The 17,727-nt window shown below is 40.9% G+C and overlaps 1 non-coding gene across 1 annotated transcript; it reads left to right on the plus strand.

The window, feature by feature from the left end:
• The first annotated feature begins 15,713 nt into the window (after nt 1-15,713).
• LOC148567341 (small nucleolar RNA R71) lies at nt 15,714-15,821 on the plus strand. Its single transcript, XR_015881693.1, has one exon. It is a non-coding gene; the product is annotated as a small nucleolar RNA R71 (small nucleolar RNA).
• Nucleotides 15,822-17,727: the final 1,906 nt, after the last annotated feature.

Here is a 17,727-nt window from a genome sequence, read left to right on the forward strand (position 1 = left end):
TCCATTGACTCTAAGTGACCCCTTAGTGTTGACTTAGGACTTATGGATTGAAATCAACTATGCCTATTTGACTTATCTTCGATGTAAGGTTGACTAAGTAGGATTAACTCTTCATAATCATCATGTATTTGTGGTCAATGACTAGGATAGGTAACCTTAGCTCTAAAATACTTGCCAAGAGGTTTCTTGCATTTTAATTTTCCTTGCTTTGACTTTTATCGCTTTGACTTTTAATTCCTTGCATGATAATTTAATTGCTTTCATTTAATTTCTTGCATGTTAAGTTACTTTCTTGCTATTTACATTCCTTGTTCTTGGTTGGGAAATTGGGTGATTGGGTGAAATTGAGTTGTGGATGTCCATTCCGCATTGTGTGAGAATTGTTAATTGCTTTGGTTTCCCTTGACTCTAAGTGACCCAATAGTGGTGACTAGGACTTAGGGATTGGAATCAATTATGCCCTTTTGACTTATCCTCGATGTTAGGATAGACTAATTGGGATTAATTCACACACAATTACCATGTTTGTGGTCCACAACTAGGATAGGAATCCTTAATTACCCACTTCTTGCCAATAGTCCTTTTTATCATTTAATTTCCGTTTCCATTGCTTTTACTTGCTTTCCTCCTTTAATTTCTTGCATGCTTATTTAATTTCTTGCACTTTACATTTCTTGCATGTCTTGTCATCCAATCCCCATTTTCTCTCATAGCCAATAATAGGACACTTCATTGCAACTCCCAGGAAAGACGACCCAGGAGTCTAAATACTCTCGGTGTATATTTGGTTTTGATTATGACATCCTTTGAATTAACAGTGGGCCTTTTTGTTTATTGGGTCTGACTTTTCATATTGAGCCAGGGTATGAACAGTGTCCCTGCTTGAGTCCTGAGCTCTTTGGAAAGGTCGGGCTCAAGAAATGCTGTGACTCTGGTTTCGACGTCGGGTACGCCACCTTTATAGAGGTCGGGTTATCCGACGTGTTTTATTTTTTTTGAAAATTTAAATGTTGCCACTTTAATGAGGGACGAAGGTTGTGTGGCAGTTTTTGCTTGGAATTCGTGCACACTTTAAAGAGGAGTTAAGAGGCCGTTTGCACCTTGTCCCTATTAAGAAACCCTCTAACTTTCCTTTTTCCTTTTTTTCCATTTCCAAGAGTGCTTTGTTTTCTCTTTTTTCCTTCATAAAGATATTTCCCCTTCCTTTCTTGATTTTCATTTACTCTTGCTTTCCATGACTTCTCCATCTTGGATTTTCTGAAGGTCTCACCTCGAAGAGGAATGTTCGCGCTTTGTTGCAGTTTGATGTGCCTGATGGCTACGGAATACCGTCGGTAAGGAATTTCACAAGATTTTTGCGTTGCAAGTATAGCCCTCAACCGACAAATAATTCACGAATCAAAATTCGAAGGAATTGGTTGTCACAAGTTCAACCCCAATAAAAGTAACCGAAGTATTCAAACCTCGGGTTGTCTCACAAGGAATGGGCAAACATGTGCATCAACATTGGTTAGAATTTTGGGGTTGCAAGTCATGAGCAAGAAATTAAACTAGAATCCTAACAAGCAAGTAATCTTGAAGTGCAAGAAACTAATTAAAATAACTAAAGCAAGATGTGAGCAATTCCAAACTAATAAGGTAACATCCAATATAAGTCTACTCTAAAACTAAACAAATAACTATGACTAAGACAAAGCAATTAGGATTTTTTGGGTTTTCAAATATGAATGATAAAGCAACTCTTGGCTAGACATGGGAATTGGAGTCACTATCCTTGTCTAATAACCATATCTTGACAATTATGAGGAACCAAACTCATTAAGTCTACTTCTATACTTGAAGTATGTTAAATGGTTTAGTCAACATCAACCCATAAGGTCCAACCTAACTACTAATTGACTTAGTAGTAGGCTAGTGTCAATGGCTATCAAATTGACCACTAAGGGTTCCCAAATCATCAAATTCATTAGACTCAATGACTCAAGTTTACCCAATTCCCTTAGCCTAGGCCAAGAGTAAAGAAAACTACTCCATAATCAAAGGAAACATTTCATCAAACACATGGTAAGCATTACTAAAAGACATATTCAAAGTGCAATTAAATTGAAATTAACAAGTACTCACTAACAATTATCAACATACAATCACTCAAACAATACAATTAATCATAAAAATCATCAATGTAACATTAACAATTCAAAATTCACAGGATTCATGAAATGGGTATAAAATGACAATTGACAAGAAAACATAAAACTAACACAAGATCTAAACAAAATTATGCTAAGGAATTCAAATTAAACAATCAAAACTAGTAATTAACAAGATCCAATTCAGAATTCAACAAGGGAAGATCAAATCAAACTAGATCTAGAGTGGAATAAGGGTTTCTCTCTCTAGAAGAACAAAAACCAAAAACTAGCTAAAAATTGTGTCTAAGTGTGAATCAATGATCCCCCCCCTTTCCCCTAGCATCCTTGGGTCTTTTCCATGCAGAACCAGCTTGAATTTGGGCCTCTTGAGCCTCAGAAATCACCAGGCACGATTTTCTTTAATGAGGTCACGTGCAGCTTGTCGTGCGTACGCGCCATGCGTGCGTGCGCGCCGACTGATTTTGTGATCCACGCGTGCGCGCCATGTACGCGTGCGCGCCGCTGTGGATTTCTCCAATCTGCGTGGATGCGACGATCTCTGCGCGCCGCTTCCAGCTGTCCACACCTACGCGTGCGCGCAAGGTGCACGTGCGTGCCCCCGCTGAAGTTCCCAAAATCTAAATCTTCATGTTCCTTCCTCTTGTGCATGCTTTCTTTCTCTCTTCTAGGCCATTCTTGCCCTATAAATTCTAAAATCACTTAACAAACACATCACGGCATCAAATGGTAATAAAAGAGGATCAAAATATAGCAATTTTAAGGCAAAAGAAGCATGTTTTCTATCATGAAGCAATATTAGGAAGAGAACACAAAACCATGCAATTCTTGCAAATAAATGTGAAAAATATTGACAAAACCTCCCAAATTCTACACAATATAAACCACAAAATTGGGGTTTATCAAATCTCTCCACACTTAAACCAAGCATGTCCTCATGCTTAAAAATAAAAAGACCAAAGATCATGGTAAGAAAGGGTTTATGAAGTGCAAATTTCCTAAATGAATGCATGCAACTAATGTAAAATCATCTATCTACTTGGTCAAGGGTAAATCTATCCTCCAAGAACACAAATGAGCATATGGGGTGAAAATAACATGTAGTTCATAAATCCTACCAATTTGAACATTACTATGAAGTGCATATAACTTGCTAGATGAACACTTGTGAAAGCCGGGAACAAGGAGTTGAGCATCGAACCCTCACCGAAAGTGTCTCCGCTCTATTCGCTCAAGTGTATAGGGTTCGTCACTCAATCATCTCCTAATCATGCTTTCCAAGATTTGTCTTTCATCTAAAAATCAACAATTACTTAATGCATGCTTACAAGTATCATGAGGTCTTATTCATGGGTTGTAACGGGGCTAGGGTGAAGGTAAGGATGTATATGGTCAAGTGAGCTTAAAATTTGAATCCTTGATTAACCTAAGATCCCACTAGACACATAGAATAACCTATACAACTATAATACAATACCTAGCTACCCATGCGTTTCACTTTTTTGCATATTCATGCATTCTTTTCAATTCACATCCTATATGCATTGTTATTATTACTTTGTCTTGGAGCATTTTTTTTCTTTTTTATTATTTTCCTTTCCATACTTTTGTTTCTTCTATTTTTTTCTATTTCTTTTTCTTACATTCTTTTTCTTTTATCCTCATATTTACATATAAGATTTTTCTTTTTGGTCCCCTTTTTCTTGGGGTTTCATGTACAAAAATTTCAATGCATATGGTTCGATCATTCAATACATGAGTATGTTTCCAATTCCCAAAATCTCCGATTACAACTACAAATGCACACCTTTATATCTACCTAAGTTCCCAAGTATACCCTCCCATTTAAATGATACACACCTTCATTTACCTAAGCTAATCATGAATTCAAATCTAGGGACATTTATTGTTTTTTACTTAGGGTTGTTGATGTGCTCTATTAAGAACAAAAAGGGTTTATCATGGGCTCAAAATTGGTTAGCAATGGTAGATAAAAAGGTTAAGGCCGTTTGGGAAAAGTGGCTATTGAAATAATGGCCTCAATCATGTAAATACATTCATATACAAAGTAATGGACATATAGAATCAGACAAAGCAAGGATTACAATCATAGATAGAGAATAATGCACACAAGAATGGGAAATAGTGGTTAGAAGATATAACCACACAATAGGCTCAAACCTCACATGCTTGTGTTCTTAGCTCAATCACTATGTTCCAAAATACATTTTTGAAGCAAGTTTACAAATTTTTTTTTGGTAGGGTACCTCGAAATTACAGTTTCTTGGGGAAGAAGTCATTATTTTGACCAAATAACTCTATAGAGACTAACTATCATGCAAAGGGTATTTATAAGCAAGACTAACTACAAATGCAATGTACTAATTACTAAGCAAAAGATAAATACATGGGTGTTGAAGGGGAGAGATTGTTACCCATGGAGATCGGTCGAACGACCTCCCCACACTTAGAATTTACCACGGTCCTCCGTGCTACCAACAATGCGCAAAGAACAGTCGGGACCGGAACCTTCACGATCCCCTTCATCAAAGCTCCCATCACTCGGGTTTGAGGTGGATGTGAATATTTTGGGTTCCTCCATGCTAGGGGTAACACAATGCAGAAGCTTCTTGATGTAAGTGTATCGGCATTGGTTGCGCCGCTCATATCTATCAATCTTCCGGTGTAGATCTTCTATCCTTTGATGGGTGGATCTTTATCGTGGTGGTGATGATGAGGTAGAAGGAATAGTAGATGGGAGGGCTATAATAAGGCTTGGGTTGTTCATAGGAAGTTGTAAGTATTTCCTGCTTGGGACCACATCGTCCTTAGCTGGAATTATAGCCTTCGTGTCCATGGCTTCCCAAGGAACACCCGCAGCAGCAACTAACTCAGATACCAATGCTGGAAATGGCAAATTACCCCGAGCGTGGACTTGACCCATCGCTTGCTTGATAAGAAACGGAATGTTCACGAGTCTCTCCGTGAGAACACACCAAACAAGCAAGGCGAGATCTGCCGTGAAGGACGACTTATGGGTGCTAGGTAGCACATAGTAGGATAGGATCTGGGCCCAAGCTCTAGCTTCTATAATGAGGAAACATGCGTCAATGCACTTGGGCCACATCCGGAGTCCACCATGGGTCCAAAATGCCTCTGGTTCAGCAATGACTCGGAGGATCGAGTCCCAATCAAATCTATACTCTTCTCGCTGACGTAAGACCTCTTGGTAGCCATCCATGTCACTTGGTACTGGTAAGACATTAAGCACTTGCTGAATAGCCTCTTCTGAAACTGAGACTTGCTTCCGGCACACGTATACCGATTAAAGAGAGGGAATATGGTAGTTAGTGTAGAATTCTACCACCCAAGAGAGGTTGATCTCCTGTGGTTTTCTCAAAAGAAACTCCCATCCTTGCCGTTCAATGTGGGGCAAGATACAATGAGCAACCTTGTCCGGCAGAGCGAGTAGATGCTCGGTATGATAGTTCGTTTCAACCATGGCGGGGAACACAAGTTCACAGGAGCGGTTGGAAAACCTTGAAGAATCCTTTGCCGGTTTGCTCTTCTCTTTTTCATCAACAGGAGTTGGTGCCTTCGCCTTCTTAGATAGGGGTTAGGCTCCAAATGTAGAGTGCGCCTTGGAGTTTGACTTTTGGGGTGCCCTCTTTGTGGCTGGTTTCCTTGAAGCTTTCTCCTTGCCTTTCTTGGTGGCCATCCTGAAAAAGGAAGGGAAAGAAGGAAAGCATTAAATCCAAAGGATCATCTCAACAAAAGCATGCAAGTGAAAGATAGTGCCCCAAAGAAATAGTGCAACAAAGTAATCAAAGAGGCATGGGTCATAACACTTGGCATGGGATGCAAAAGGGAGTAAAGCATGCAATATAGCATGAGAAGAATAATCTCAAGCATCCATAACAAAGAGCAAGTCATGTTCAATGAGTATCCAATTAGCAAGTATAAAGCAAAATGGACTCAATGCACTTAGAAGAGAGCAAGTGAATGAGGAGGAAGCACCAAATTGAAGGTACATGATTAAAATAAATCAAAATGGCATTTGTGCATTTCCTCGAACACTTGGTGTGCAGTTATCAAGCAATGAGCAATTATGAGATGCTCAATCAATTAGAAGCCCAAAATGAAATATCAATCATCACATAACACCGCCTACTGACAAAGATAATGAAAAATAACAAGAAAATCTACTAAAGCAATTTAAAACTCAAATTCAACATCCATGAAAAAGCAAGAAAAGAGAAAAAGTAAACAAACAAAAAGTAAGTAGTATAATCATGCAACTAAAAGAGAAAATAAGTGAATTAACAAGAAACATCTAACTAGAAAAAGAGAATATGCAAAGAAGGTAATAGATGAGATATAGAAGAAGTAGAACCTTGAGAAGTGTAAAAGAATCAAGGTAGAATTTTCTCTTTGTGAAAATGAGAAAGAGATAGAACAGATGTAGTGCCACCGGAAGTGGTGGTGGTCGCCGGTGAGTAGCCGGAGATGGTGGTGGTGGGTTGTGAAAGAGGAAGAAGAGAAGAGAGGTGATGGAGAAAGAAGAAGAAAGAAATAAGAAAGAGGGTGAGAGGAGGACAGAACAGGGCGCGCTAGCTTTAAAACTAGTTCGCATGACTGACGCGCGCGCGCATGGTGCGCTGGCGCGTCGGTGAGGATTGAGCGAGGGACACGTACGCGTCATGGGCGCGTACGCGTGAAGATAGTTGGGCTCCTAGCACAGAGTTGGCACAAAGTAGGCCTAACTCTCGGGTTATTTGTACCAGAGTTGGCATGCAGCACAGGCGGCACGGGCGCGCACAGTGCGCAGACGCGTGCCTGGTGAAGGTGGCGACCGGCGTGGATGCACCAAGTACGCCTGCGTGTCAGTGCGGGCACAGAATAGGCATGATTATGGCACAAGTCTCTGGTTTTTGTACCAGGGAGTTCAAATTGCACAACCGACGCGCGCGCACACAGTTTGCTTGCGCGTCGATGGCCAAGTTGCAAGGGGCGTGCAGGCGGCATGCACGCTGGCGCGTAGGTGCTTGGCATGAAGTGGGCACAAGGTGGGCATAACTCTCGGGTTTTTGGACCAGAGTGTGAAATGCACCACCGGCGCGCGCGCGCACAGTGTGCTAGCGCGCGGATGCCCCTTTTTCCTTGTTTTTTTTTTAAACAACATAGAAAGGGCTATTCTAACATATTCTTGGCAGGTGTTTAAGCTAGTAGTCAAGAAAATTCTCACAAATTTATGCACTATTCAAAACATAGCATTCTCTCTACTTCAACAATTCATCCATACCAAGATGAGGAAATCTATATAAACATCTTAGTTATCCAACAAGATCAACAAAACTAGCATTTCTATGCAATCAACAACATCAAGAAGTCACAAAATGTACAAAAGTATAGAACTAAAAACAAGAAGGTATACACAAGGAAGATCTTACCACGGTGGGGTTCCTCCCACCAAACACTTTTCTTTAACGCCCTTAAGTTGGACGGTGATGAGCGGATAATTTATACGCTTTTTGGCATTGTTTTTAGTATGTTTTTAGTATATTTAAATTAGTTTTTATTATATTTTTATTAGTTTTTAAATAAAAATCACTCTTCTGGACTTTACTATGAGTTTGTGTATTTTTCTGTGATTTCAGGTATTTTCTGGCTGAAATTGAGGGACCTGAGCAAAAATCTGATTCAGAGGCTGAAAAAGGACTGCAGATGCTGTTGGATTCTGACCTCCCTACACTCAAAGTGGATTTTCTGGAACTACAGAAGCTCAATTGGCGCGCTCTTAATTGCGTTGGAAAGTAGACATCCTGGGCTTTCCAGCAATATATAATAGTTCATACTTTGCTCGAGATTTGATGGCCCAAACAGGCGTTCCAAATCAGCTCAAGAATTCTGGCGTTTAACTCCAAAACTGGCACAAAAACTGGAGTTAAACGCCCAAACTGGCACAAAAGCTGGCGTTTAACTCCAAGAAAAGTCTCTACACATGGGTCCAGAAGAAGATTTTTGCATTAATTACTGATTTTTGTAAACCCTAGGCTACTAGTTCTCTATAAATAGGACCTTATACTATTGTATTCTCATCTTTGGGCGTTTAGTCCCTAGACCTTGGAGGCTGGCCATTCGGCCATGCTTACACCACTATCACTTTTGTATTCTCAACGGTGGAGTTTCTACACACCATAGATTAAGGTGTGGAGCTCTGCTGTTCTTCATGAATTAATACAAAGTACTATTGTTTTTCTATTCAACTCAAGTCTATTTCTTCTCCAAGATATTCATTCGTTCTTCAACTTGATGAATGTGATGATCCGTGACACTCATCATCATTCTCACCTATGAACATGTGCCTGACAACCACCTCTGTTCTACTAACAATGGCTTGAATGCGTATCTCTTGGGTTTCTAATCCAAGATTGGAACCTTCATGGTATAGGCTAGAATTATTGGCGGCCATTCCTGAGATCCGGAACGTCTAAACCTTGTATGTGGTATTCTGAGTAGGATCTGGGAAGGTATGACTATGACGAGCTTCAAACTCGCGATTGTTGGGCATGTGACAGACGCAAAAGGATCAATGGATCCTATTCCAACATGATCGAGAACCGACAGATGATTAGCCGTGCGGTGACAGCGCATTTGGAACGTTTTCACTGAGAGGATGGGAGGTTGCCATTGACAACGGTAATGCCCAACATAAAGCTTGCCATGGAAAGGAGTATGAATGATTGGAAGAAGGCAATAGGAAAGCAGAGGTTCAGGGGGAACAAAGCATCTTCATATGCTTATCTGAAATTCCAACCAAAGAATTACATAAGTATCTCTATCTTTATTTTATGTTTTATTTATCTTTTAATTATCAATTCTCCATCACCATCTGAATTAGCCTGACTGAGATTTACAAGGTGACCATAGCTTGCTTCAAGCCGACAGTCTCCGTGGGATCGACCCTTACTCACGTAAGGTATTACTTGGACGACCCAGTGCACTTGCTGGTTAGTTGTGCGGAATTGTGACAAAGTGTAATTCACGTTTAAGAGCTCCAAGTCTTTGGCGCCATTGTTGATGATCACAATTTCGTGCACCAGACGGTTAGTCGCTCATGCTTCTCCTCTTCTAGGTGCATCCGTGAGTAGGAACACCTCTAGCTCTTTTGGGAGCTTGTAGCCATTATACTTCTTCACTCTATGTCCATTCATCTTGAAAGTTGCTTCACTTTTATGATCAAACAATTCCACCACCCCATAGGGCTTTATCTCATTCACCTTGAAGGGTCTTTCCCATCTAGAACGGAGATTGCCAGGCATGAATCTAAGCCTCGAGTTGTAGAGGAGAACCTCATCACCTTCTTGAAAATCCTTCTTCTGGATGTGGTGATCGTGAAAGGCTTTAGTCTTTTCCTTGTAAATTCGGGCATTCTCATATGCTTCGTTCCTCAAACACTCGAGCTCCTCTAGCTGTAATTTCCTGGCCACACCCACCTTGGTGAAATCCATGTTGCACTGCTTTACCGCCCAATAGGCTTTATGCTCAATCTCCACCGGGAGGTGGCATGCCTTACCATAGACGACCCGAAAGGGACTCATCCCCAACGGAGTCTTGTAGGCCGTCCTATACGCCCATAGTGCATCTCCTAACTGGAGGCTCCAATCCTTCCTTTGCAGATTGACCACTTTCTCCAAGATTCTCTTAATCTCCCAGTTGGACACTTCCGCTTGTCCGTTGGTCTGTGGGTGATAAGCAGTGGCAACTTTATGCAATACCGCATAGCGCTTGAGCAGTGCCTCTACTTTCCTGTTACAAAAATGGGATCCTTGGTCGCTCACGATTGCTCGTAGCGACCCATAACGGCATACAATGTGATTTCTAATAAAAGAAATGACGGTATTGGCGTCGTCAAGGCGGGTAGGTATTGCTTCTACCCACTTTGACACGTAGTCCACCACTAGCAGAATATACAAGTACCCACTTGAGTTGGGAAACGGTCCCATAAAGTCAATGCCCAATACATCAAATATCTCACAGAATAACATAGGTTGCTGAGGCATCTCATCCCTTTGGGACGTGTTTCCCGACTTCTGACACTGATGGCAAGACACATGGTGCACGAATTGTAAATCACACTATTCACAACTCGTACCACTAACCAGCAAGTGCACTAGGTGGTCCAAGTAATACCTTACGTGAGTAAGGGTCGATCCCACGGAGATTGTCGGCTTGAAGCAAGCTATGGATATTTTGTATTTCTTAGTCAGGAAATCAATGATAAGAGTGATTATATTTATGAAGAGTAAATAGCATAAAATAAATAATACTTGTAGCTCTAGAAACTCCACTTTGAGTGCAGGGAGGTCAGAATCCAGCAGCATCTGCAGTCCTTCTTCAACCTCTGAATCTGATTTTTGCTCAGGTCCCTCAATTTCAGCCAGAAAATACCTGAAATCACAGAAAAACACACAAACTCATAGTACAGTCCAGAAATATGATTTTTAATTAAAAACTAATAAAAATATACTAAAAACTAAATAAATTATACTGAAAACTATATAAAAATAATGCCAAAAAGCGTATAAATTATCCGCTCATCACAACACCAAACTTAAATTGTTGCTTGTCCCCAAGCAACTGAAAATCAAATAGGATAAAAAGAAGAAAATATACTATAAATTCCAAAATATCAATGAAACATAGCTCCAATCAGATGAGCGAGACTTGTAGCTTTTTGCCTCTTGAATAGTTTTGGCATCTCACTTTATCCATTGAAGTTCAGAATGATTGGCATCTATAGGAACTTAGAATTCAGATAGTGTTATTGATTCTCCTAGTTCAGTATGTTGATTCTTGAACACAGCTAATTTATGAGTCTTGGCCGTGGCCCTAAGCACTTTGTTTTCCAGTATTACCACCGGATACATAAATGCCACATACACATAACTGGGTGAACCTTTTCAGATTGTGACTCAGCTTTGCTAAAGTCCCCAATTAGAGGTGTCCAGGGTTCTTAAGCACACTCTTTTTTTGCTTTGGACCTTGACTTTAACCGCTCAGTCTCAAGTTTTCACTTGACACCTTCACGCCACAAGCACATGGTTAGGGACAGCTTGGTTTAGTCGCTTAGGCCAGGATTTTATTCCTTTAGGCCCTCCTATCCATTGATGCTCAAAGCCTTGGATCCTTTTTATTACCCTTGGCTTTTGGTTTTAAGGGTTTCTGGCTTTTTGCTCTTGCCTCTTGGTTTTAAGAGCTTTTGGCTTTTTCTGCTTGCTTTTTCTTTTTCTTTCTCTTTTTTTTCGCCATTTTGTTTTCTTTTCTCTTTTTTTTTCTGCAAGCTTTTTGTATTCACTGCTTTTTCTTGCTTCAAGAATCATTTTTATGATTTTTCAGATTATCAAATAACATTTCTCCTGTTCATCATTCTTTCAAGAGCCAACATATTTAATATTCTTAAACAACAACTTCAAAAGACATATGCACTGTTCAAGCATTCATTCAGAAAACAAGAAGTATTGTCACCACATTAAAATAATTAAACTAGTTTCAAGGATGAATTTGAAACCATGTACTTCTTGTTCTTTTGTAATTAAAACATTTTTCATTCAAGAGAGGTGATGGATTCATAGGACATTCATAACTTTAAGGCATAGACACTTAAATACTGGTGATCATGAAGACAAAAACATAAACAAACATAAAGCATAAAATCGAAAAACAGAAAACTAAATAAACAAGGAGATTAAGGAATGAGTCCACCTTAGTGAGGGTGGCATCTTCCTCTTCTTGAAGAACCAATGGTGCTTTTGAGCTCCTCTATGTCTCTTCCTTGTCTTTCTTGCTCCTCCCTCATAGCTCTTTGATCTTCTCTAATTTCATGGAGGATGATGGAGTGCTCTTGATGTTCCACGCTTAATTGTCCCATGTTGGAACTTAATTCACCTAGGGAAGTGTTGATTTGTTCCCAATAGTTTTGTGGAGGAAAGTGCATCCTTTGAGGCATCTCAGGGATTTCATGGTGAGGAATTTCCTCATGCTCATGTTGAGGTCCATGCTCTCTTGGTTGCTCCATCCTTTTCTTAGTGATGGCTTTGTCCTCTTCAATGAGGATGTCTCCCTCTATATCAATCCTAGCCGAATTGCAGAGGTGGCAATTGAGGTGAGGAAAGGCTAACCTTGCCAAGTTGGATGACTTGTCAGCCACCTTGTAGAGTTCTTGAGGTATAATCTCATGAACTTCCACTTCCTCCCCAATCATGATGCTATGGATCATGATGGCCCGGTCTATAGTAACTTCAGACCGGTTGCTAGTAGAAATGATTGAGCGTTGAATGAACTCCAACCATCCTCTAGCTACTGGTTTGAGGTCAAGCCTTCTTATTTGAACCGACTTACCTTTTGAGTCAATTTTCTATTAAGCTCCTTCCATACATATGTCCATGAAGACTTGGTCCAACCTTTGATCAAAGTTGACTCTTCTAGTGTAGGGGCGTGCGTTCTCTTCCATTATTGGTAGGTTGAACGCCAACCTTACATTTTCCGGACTGAAATCTAAGTATTTCCCCCGAACCATGGTGAGCTAATTCTTTGGGTTCGGGTTCACACTTTGATCATGGTTTCTAGTGACCCATGCATTTGCATAGAACTCTTGAACCATTAAAATCCCGACTTGTTGAATGGGGTTAGTGAGGACTTCCCAACCTTTTCTTTGGATCTCAAGTCGGAATTTCCGGATACTCATTCTTTTTTAGTTTGAAAGGAACCTTAGGGATCACTTTCTTCTTGGCCACAACTTCATAGAAGTGGTCTTGATGGACATTAGAGATGAATCTCTCCATCTCCCATGACTCAGAGGTGGAAGCAATTGCCTTCCCTTTCCTCTTTCTAGAGGTTTCTCTGGCCTTTGGTGCCATGAATGGTTATGGAAAAACAAAAAGCAATGATTTTTACCACACCAAACTTAAAATGTTTGCTCGTCCTCGAGCAAAAGAAGAGAGAAAGAAGTAGAAGAAGAAGAGGAATAGAGGAGAGGGAGAGAAAGTTGGTTTCGGCCAAGGGGTGAAAAGAGGGTTGTGTTGTGTGAAAATGAAGAGGGAATGAGGGGTTTATATAGGAGTGGGGAGGGGTTAGGGTTCGGCCATATAGGGTTGGGTTTGGGAGGGAAATTATTTTGAATTTAAAGGTAGGTGGGGTTTTTGGGGAAGAGGGGAGGGATGTGAGTGGTGAAGAGGTGATGGGAAAGAGTGATTGAGTTAATTGGTGAGGGGTATTTGGGGAAGAGAGTTATGAAAAGGTGTGAAGAGGAGAGAAGAAGTAGGTGGGGATCCTGTGGGGTCCACAGATCTAGTGGGGCGAAGGACTTTAATTATCCCTGCTCCAATTAGGCTTGTAAACGCCCTCTGTAGGCAATCCTGGCGTTTAACGCCAGATTACAGCATGTTTCTGGCGTTTAACGCCACTTCCATGCTTGTTTTGGGCGTTCAATGCCAGCCTGCAGCATGTTTCTGGCGTTGAACGCCAGTTTTCCTTTGGGGTGCATTCCTGGCGTTTAAATGCCAGAATGCTGCTTGTTTCTGGTGTTTAACGCCAGTTCCATGCTCTGTTCTGGCGTTAAACGCCAGCCAGATGCTCCTTACTGGCGTTTAAACGCCAGTAAGCCCTTCCTCCAGGGTGTTCTATTTTTAATGCTGTTTTTCATTCTGTTTTCGATTTTCAGTAGTTTTTGTGACTCCACATGATCATCAACCTAATAAAACATGAAATAACAAAGAGAAAATAAAATAAAAATGATTAAATAACATTGGGTTGCCTCCCAACAAGCGCTTCTTTAATTTCAATAGCTTGACAGTGAGCTCCCATGGAGCTTCACAGATAATCAGAGCAAGGTTGGAACCTCCCAACACCAAACTTAGAGTTTGATTGTGGGGGTTCAACACCAAACTTAGAGTTTGGTTGTGGCCTCCCAACACCAAACTTATAGTTTAACTGTGGGGGCTTTGATTGACTCTGCAGTGAGAGAAGCTTTTCATGCTTCCACTCCATGGTTACAAAAGGAGATCCTTGAGTTTGAAACACAAGGTTGTCCTCATTCAGTTGAAGGACTAACTCTCCTCTGTCCACATCAATCACAGCTCTTGCTGTGGCTAGGAAGGGTCTTCCAAGGATGATGGATTCATCCTCATCCTTCCCAGTGTCTAGGATTATGAAATCAGCAGGGATGTAAAGGCCTTCAACCTTTACTAACACGTCCTCTACTAGTCCATAAGCCTGTTTTCTTGAGTTGTCTGCCATCTCTAATGAGATTCTGGCAGCTTCCACCTCAAAGATTCCCAGTTTCTCCATTACAGAAAGTGGCATGAGGTTTATCCCTGACCCAAGGTCACATAGAGCCTTCTCAAAGGTCATGGTGCCTATGGTACAAGGTATTAAGAACTTTCCAGGATCCTGTTTCTTCTGAAGCAATCTCAGTTGATCCAGATCACTCAGTTTATTGGTGAGCAAGGGAGGTTCATCTTTCCAAGTCTCATTACCAAATAATTTGGCATTCAGCTTCATATTTGCACCAAGGTACTTGGCAACTTGCTCTTCAGTAACATCTTCATTCTCTTCAGAAGAAGAATATTCATCAGAGCTCATGAATGGTATAAGGAGGTTTAATGGAATCTCTATGGTCTCCAGATGAGCCTCAGATTCCTTTGGTTCCTCAGAGGGAAACTCCTTATTGATCTCTGGACGTCCCAGGAGGTCTTCCTCACTGGGGTTCACGTTCTCTCCCTCCCTTGTAGGTTCGGCCATGATGATCAATCCAATGGCCTTGCACTTTCCTTTTGGGTTTTCTTCTGTATTGCTTGGGAGAGTACTAGGAGGGATTTCAGTGATCCTTTTACTTAGCTGGCCCACTTATGCTTCCAAATTTCTAATGGAGGACCTTGTTTCATTCATGAAACTTAGAGTGGCCTTAGATAGATCAGAGACTATATTTGCCAAGCTAGATGGATTCTGCTCAGAACTCTCTATCTTTTGCTGAGTGGATGATGGAAAAGGCTTGCTATTGCTAAACCTATTTCTTCCACCATTATTAAAGCCTTGTTGAGGCTTTTGTTGATCCTTCCATGAGAGATTTGGGTGATTTCTCCATGAGGGATTATAGGTGTTTCCTTAGGGTTCACCCATGTAATTCACCTCTGCTATTGCAGGGTTCTCAGGATCATAAGCTTCTTCCTCAGAAGATGCCTCTTGAGTACTGTTGGATGCAGCTTGCATTCCATTTAGACTCTGAGAAATCATATTGACTTGCTGAGTCAATATTTTATTCTGAGCCAATATAGCATTCAGAGTGTCAATTTCAAGAACTCCCTTCTTCATAGGCGTCCCATTATTCACAGGATTCCTTTCAGAAGTGTACATGAACTGGCTATTAGCAACCATGTTAATGAGTTCTTGAGCTTCTGCAGGCATTTTCTTTAGGTGAATGGATCCACCTGCAGAATGGTCCAGTGACATCTTTGATAACTCAGACAGACCATCATAGAATATATCCAGAATGGTCCATTCTGAAAGCATGTCAGAAGGACACTTTTTGATCAGTTGCTTATATCTCTCCCAAGCTTCATAGAGGGTTTCACCTTCTTTCTGTCTGAAGGTTTGAACATCCACTCTAAGCTTACTAAGCTTTTGAGGAGGTGGTGTACCAAATTGTGATCATCAACAATGGCGCCAAAGGACTTGGAGCTCTCAAACGTGAATCACACTTAGTCACAATTCCGCACAACTAACCAGCAAGTGCACTGGGTCGTCCAAGTAATAAACCTTACGTGAGTAAGGGTCGATCCCACGGAGATTGTCGGCTTGAAGCAAGCTATGGTCATCTTGTAAATCTCAGTCAGGCGGATTCAAATGGTTATTGAGTTTAAGGTGATGAAAATAAACATAAAATAAAGATAAAATAAAGATAGAGATACTTATGTAATTCATTAGTGGATTTCAGATAAGCGTATGAAGATGCTTTGTTCCCCTTGAACCTCTGCTTTTCTATTGCCTTCTTCCAATCATTCATACTCCTTTCCATGGCAAGCTTTATGTTGGGCATCACCGTTGTCAATGGCTACATCCCGTCCTCTCAGTGAAAATGGTCCTGATGCTCTGTCACAACATTGGCTAATCAGTTGTCGGTTCTCGATCATGTCGGAATAGGATCCATTGATCCTTTTGCGTCTGTCACACGCCCCACAATCGCGAGTTTGAAGCTCGTCACAGTCATCCCTTCCCAGATCCTACTCGGAATACCACAGACAAGGTTTGTGATCATCAACAATGGCGCCAAAGGACTTGGAGCTCTCAAACGTGAATCACACTTAGTCACAATTCCGCACAACTAACCAGCAAGTGCACTGGGTCGTCCAAGTAATAAACCTTACGTGAGTAAGGGTCGATCCCATGGAGATTGTCGGCTTGAAGCAAGCTATGGTCATCTTGTAAATCTCAGTCAGGCGGATTCAAATGGTTATGGAGTTTAAGGTGATGAAAATAAACATAAAATAAAGATAAAATAAAGATAGAGATACTTATGTAATTCATTAGTGGATTTCAAATAAGCGTATGAAGATGCTTTGTTCCCCTTGAACCTCTGCTTTTCTATTGCCTTCTTCCAATCATTCATACTCCTTTCCATGGCAAGCTTTATGTTGGGCATCACCGTTGTCAATGGCTACATCCCGTCCTCTCAGTGAAAATGGTCCTGATGCTCTGTCACAACATTGGCTAATCAGCTGTCGGTTCTCGATCATGTCGGAATAGGATCCATTGATCCTTTTGCGTCTGTCACACGCCCCACAATCGCGAGTTTGAAGCTCGTCACAGTCATCCCTTCCCAGATCCTACTCGGAATACCACAGACAAGGTTTGTGATCATCAACAATGGCGCCAAAGGACTTGGAGCTCTCAAACGTGAATCACACTTAGTCACAATTCTGCACAACTAACCAGCAAGTGCACTGGGTCGTCCAAGTAATAAACCTTACGTGAGTAAGGGTCGATCCCACGGAGATTGTTGGCTTGAAGCAAGCTATGGTCATCTTGTAATTCTCAGTCAGGCGGATTCAAATGGTTATGGAGTTTAAGGTGATGAAAACAAACATAAAATAAAGATAAAATAAAGATAGTGATACTTATGTAATTCATTGTTGGATTTCAGATAAGCGTATGAAGATGCTTTGAATCCTATTAGCCGTGCTGTGACAGAGCATTTGGACCATTTTCACAAGAGGATGGGATGCAGCCATTGACAAGGGTGATGCCTCCAGATGATTAGCCATGCAGTGACAGCGCATCGGACCATTTTCCAGAGAGGATAAAAAGTAGCCATTGACAAAGGTGATGTCCTTACATAAAGCCAGCCATGGAAAGGAGTAGGATTGATTGGATGAAGATAGCAGGAAAGCAGAGGTTCAGAGGAACGAAAGCATCTCTATGCGCTTATTTGAAATTCTCACCAATGATTTACATAAGTATTTCTATCCTTATTTTATTATATATTTTTGAAAACTCCATAACTATTTTATATCCGCCTGAC

The sequence above is a fragment of the Arachis ipaensis genome, chromosome B4, assembly GCF_059453495.1.
Source record: "Arachis ipaensis isolate K30076 ecotype BB chromosome B4, ASM5945349v1, whole genome shotgun sequence".
Taxonomy (NCBI): Eukaryota; Viridiplantae; Streptophyta; class Magnoliopsida; order Fabales; family Fabaceae; genus Arachis; species Arachis ipaensis.